This window comes from Mus caroli, unplaced genomic scaffold, assembly GCF_978045245.1.
Source record: "Mus caroli unplaced genomic scaffold, Mus_caroli_1 scaffold_11, whole genome shotgun sequence".
Lineage (NCBI taxonomy): Eukaryota > Metazoa > Chordata > Mammalia > Rodentia > Muridae > Mus > Mus caroli.
The window spans coordinates 48,135,271-48,140,631 of NW_028227266.1; the positions used below are offsets into that span (position 1 = coordinate 48,135,271).

Genomic DNA, 5,361 nt, shown 5'->3' on the forward strand with positions numbered 1-5,361 from the left:
TCCTGTGGCTTTTTCCCCTTGATGATGATCAGGCTCAAGAGCCACAGAGAGAACAAAAGCATCACCCAGAGACCCAACAGAGGAGTTTTGCATAGCTAGAGTGGTAGAAGAAAGGAGTGAAAGGTGTTAATGACATCATCAGGGTAGATGGAAGAAATCAGGCTGGCCAAGGGAGGAAATAAAGCTAAGTGGTGTTGATAAGAAAATGGCTGAGAACAAAAGGTGATTACATTAATGGGGTTTTCATCACTGTAATGAAACATCCAAGGCATGCTCCCCTATCAAGAAAACAGATTTACCTAGCACATAAGCAACATGACATAAACTTGGTACATCAAGGCAGGAACATAGAGATATCTTCATGTCAATATGGACCTTTTCCCCTCTTCCAGTGCCATAAGGATTTAATCATGGAGAATCTACTCTAATGAACTGACCTAATTTAATCACTTCCTAAAAGCTTCATCCCTAAACACCACAGTGAGACCAACTTTCTGCCAGTTTGTTACCATTAGCAAATACCTTAGGTCTTAAAATAAGGTCGGGAGACAGTCACATCCCTAGAAAAGTGGCTTTATGAATCTGAAGATATTTTTTAATATGGTGTGTGTGTGTGTGTATGTGTGTGTGTGTGTGTGTGTGTGTGTGTGTGTGTGTGTGTGTGTAGGTGCCCATGGAGGCGAGTAGAGGGCATTGGATCTCCAGGATCTGAGGACATGGAGTTGCAGGTAGCTGTGATTCACCAGACATGAGTGCTGGGAACTTATCTCAGATCCTCTGTAAGAGTGATGCACACTCTTAACCCCTGAGCCACCTTTCAAGCCCTGAATCTGAAGATTAAGAAGAGAAGAGAAGAGGTGAGTGGACAAGACACCAAGCAATAGGAAGGTGAGAAAACAAGACGTTAGAAATTTAGACTTGAGAAACGGTGCCATTTGTAGTGGTTGCAAATCCAAAGTTTGCTCCCCATGGCATGAGCCACACCGGAGAGGGAAAAAAAAAATGACTGAATGGGAGACCATCAAGCATCAGTGAGGCTGAATATTGAATAGACCAGTTTTCTGCAAGCTTGCTTGGAGGAAAGTAGGGAGTTTAGGTGAGTATATCCTTGATACAGCCCTACCATCTTCTCAAGCCATAAATGCCTCACTCGTGTTAAGAAGCCCACACATGATCTATTCTGGTCTTACTTGAACATGTCCTTTATGGCTGTGCTTCTCATGAAGTCTCATGAGATATGGACCTATGAAATGCAATCTGGCCCAGCATAAAGTGTTTGTAGTATCAGATGCCATCTAAAACTAGACTCTAGTTTAGATAAATGGAGTAGCTAGTGTCAGAGACTTACGAAAATAAATTTTAAGGTAGAGGAAATCCTATCTGTTAACTTAATGCTCTCCAAATACTAGGGAAAGGTACCTACCCTATATTGCTTATTGTTTTGCTTGAAGAAAATATATTTCTGCACCATCCAGCATGGATTTCCAGAGCTCTGAAAGTGAGGGGTGGAGGCAGAGGTGGGCAGGAGATCCTGACCTAGGAAAGGAAAGGACAAGAGGTCCCCACAAAACGGACCTAGCCCTAAAAGAAACAGCAGCAGCAGCAGAGTCGATCCATTATGTTTCTGTATAGAACAAATGAGAACTTGCAAGAAATTACCCAAGTCTTTTTACCTTGTTTGATGATTTTATTATCTGGCTTCTTTCTTTCTATTAGCTGGTGATTTCAATGTCTCTTAAAGTGAAAGGTAAGTGTGTACTTGAGAAACAGAGAGGCAATAAGGAGTCAGAAAGACACATCCTCCTCCAAGGGACAATCAGAGGATGCTGGAAAATGACACCAGGGACTAATGTCTATCATCCCCAGCCAATTTCTATTCTCCTTGGTCCACTCAAATGGCTTATCTGAGTTGAACACCCTGTAACATAAGCAATTACAAAAAGAAAAGATGCCTTCTTTTTGTACCCGTGTGTGAACAGAAGGAAGACATAGAAAGGGCATCCATCTCCCAGCAGCCATTTTCTGTTCTAGGCTGGGATCAGGCTTGTAATCAACCTGAGGCAAGAGATCACAGGACGTCAGAGGAGGAGCATAAAATATACAGCCCTTGCTTGGCAGGGGCTGGGGTACCACCAGGATGAGTCAAGCAATCTGAGAACGAACAGCACCCAAGGATTTTGTCAGGTCCCTTGCACAAATTCCAGTTCCAGTTTACTTCTGAGGATGCTTGATAAACCAAAGCATGCTTGGGCTGGGTGATAAGGGCTGAGCAGAATTTATTTGACTCCAAGTGCTTGAACTACTTGAGTTTCATGTGCCCACGATGGAACAGCTGACATAACCTGAGGAGAGGAGGGCTTCTATTGGCTCACCATTTCAGAAATGTCAGTCTGCCTGGGTGAGGAGACTGCAGCAGAGAGCAGCAGTCACAATGTGGTGTCCAGGAAGCACAGGAATAGAGACGACACAGACACACAAACCACACACTCAGACACATACCACACACACACACATACCACACACACAAACACACACAGATACACATACCACACACTCAGACACACCACACACACACAGACACACATACCACACATACAAACATACACACCCTAAAACTCTCCTCACAGTGATCAGCTTCCCAGAACAAGGCCTATTTCCTACCTCTCACCGTTTCCCTGTAATCTCATATTATGAATTCATCAAGGGTTTAATGCATTGATTGGGTCAGAATCTTCATGATCTAGCTCATTCTGTAGTATGAATCTGGTAGTTGTTTCTCAGGCCAATCAAACTGACTATCAATGCCCCCTGGAGGAGCACCCTTATTTAAACCTCCAACAGTGGAAAAGCCTTTGTGCCTCTTTGTGCCTGCCTTTCCCCAAGGGGAACACCTACAGGAAAAGATGTCTTTCTCTGGAGATCACCCAAGGTAAAATCTCTGCCTTGTTCCCCTTGCCTGCAAATTAAGGTAATCACAAAACAGTTATGAGAGACCTAAAAAGTATCCTCTCCTCAGAGAAAGAAAACCCTGAGAGTCTTAACACTGACAAAAAGGCAAGCTGAACCCGGAGAATCTGCAAGAAAAAAGGCAAGAGAGTCTGAAATGGTTTGTCCTCAGCAGTGAGCTCACAATAAAGTTGACACTCGTTATAAATGTGGAGTTTACAGCTGAGACATGGGAAAGTAGCAGGTTGAAGCTCTGGAAAGAAAGAATGCCTTCCTCAACCCCCATCTAAAAGAAAGAGGAATCTCAGTTATCCTCAGTTGCTACCACATCCTTTGTCTATCGATATGGCACAAGGTAGGGATGATTTGACAAGGGGACAGTGCCCAGAACCTGGAGAACCACTTCAGTGGCTGGTATGAGGCCTTCACCTCGGTGCAGAAGAGAGCAATCGGACCCTCAGGACAGTTCTGGATGCCACTGACCAGATGTGACTGTCAGTGGTCAGAAGTTGATGCCTCAAAGAGAGAGATTATGGGATCTAACTAGTCTCAATAAAGCAAAAACTTCTGCTAAGCATGATATGATAAAGAGCAGCTAAAGATCAGGAGGCAATCTTACGCTGTCCCACCACCACCAATGGAGCCTGGTCATCCCTTCTCCAGTGACATCAGCAATGATCGCAGGTATGCAGACCTTTCTGAGGACCTGTTACTCTCCCATGAGAGCCTAAAGGACACTATTGCCAGAGCACTGCCCTTCTGGAATGAAGAAACTGTCCCCCAGATAAATGGAGGAAAACAGGTCTTGATTGCCACCATTGCAGCAGCCCTTGGGGCATCACCTCACATCTGGGGGGCTCTTAGAAGACCCCACTGGTGGGCATTCCCACTGTCCGTGAACTGGACAAGTACTTGAAGCCCATCAACCCCATGCAGCTCCTGGGAGATGAGGAGATCATGTATAAAGCCATGGAAGCTGGGGCTGCTCTGGGCAAGGTCAAGAAGAGAAGGAGAAGAGACTCCTACCCCCAAGAACACCCTCTTTGCCTGTTCATGCTTTCTGCATCCTTCTCCAACACTTGTCACTACCTACATCTTTAGGATCTCAAGTTTAACTTGCAGCTGCCGATGGGGACCTGTGGCTCCATTTTCATTTCAGTATTTTATCCCTTGCCCCCACTCCAGACTCCCTTCACAGAATCTAGTCAGGATAACACCTCTGGGGTGCAGATTCTTGGTCCACATCCAGGATCAGTTCCTCTTACTAGAAGAGTTGAAGAGGTAGCAATTACAGCTTTTCTCAGTCCTTTGTTTACTAAGGGTCTGCTTAGGAAGAAGTCAGGGAAGAACCAGGCTGTGGTATGACCAACGAGGAGAAACTGTGGCCCATTTTTGTCCCTAGGGCCCGTCTTGCACTCTTTCACAGTTAGGTAATTGAGGGCCCTAATCATTCCAGTGAAAGATGAAAGTAGCTTCCATAATGATGTAGAAGATACTACTTCCTCTCTAACCTTAAAGGACCCCAGAAGGTTGGGCTCACTCTTGTCAAGTCTGTATGTTACATTTACTTTTACAAAAAGAAAAGTGCATATATCAGCACATTAAAGCCCCTCTGAGGTTTCCATGGCTTTTGAAACAGTCCCATGTGGTCACCAGAAGCCATTCATATCAAATGAGATAAAATCCTTGTCTACAGAGGCAGGAGTACCTCTTGCTGGGCTAGGATTCCTTCACCTTGTTTTGTGGAAGCGAAGTGCACCTTGATCATGTCCAAGTTTTTGTAATTGACTGAGTCAGGCTCCAGCTGATTGGCCCTGCCATATGAGTTCAGAACTTGTTTGTACATGACAACTAAATCTCACTCTAAATCAGTATAATAAAGGAGTGGTGTGGGATAAAATAAACAAATGAATGGGAGGAAACAGAGAAAGAAATATTACATGCTGATTTGTATTTTTTAGAAAGTCCCTAGAGGGAACCCAGGTTAGAGAGTGTTTCAAAGTGATGAGAAGAGCAGAAATCTAGACCAACCTTAATGTTTAAGATATAGTGTAAGTAGAGAAGGGAGGTTGGATGGTTACTACTGATGCTCAACTTGACAGGATCTAGAATCACCTAGAACAAAGATTGCAGATACACCTATGAGGGATTGTTTAGATCAGGTGAGCCTCTGGGCTTGCCTGAGTAGGTATGTTGATTAGGTTAATCAAAACGAGAAGATCCATTCTAATAGTAGGCAGAGCCATTCCCTAGGCTTGGGTCCCAGAGTGCACAGAAGAAGAAAGCTGCCTGAGTACCAGCCTTCATGATTCTCTGCTTCCTGACAGCAGATACCTGCTGTCCCAGGCTGCTGCTTCAGTGCTTTTCCCACCGTGGTGGACTCTACCCGAAAACTGTGCCAAAAGAAGCCCTTAC

At 44.6% G+C, this 5,361-nt stretch overlaps 1 pseudogene; it reads left to right on the forward strand.

Moving 5' to 3' along the window:
• Nucleotides 1-716: 716 nt before the first annotated feature.
• LOC110302339 (phosphoglycerate mutase 1-like) lies at nucleotides 717-4,047 on the forward strand (annotated as a pseudogene).
• The last annotated feature ends 1,314 nt before the right edge of the window (nucleotides 4,048-5,361 follow it).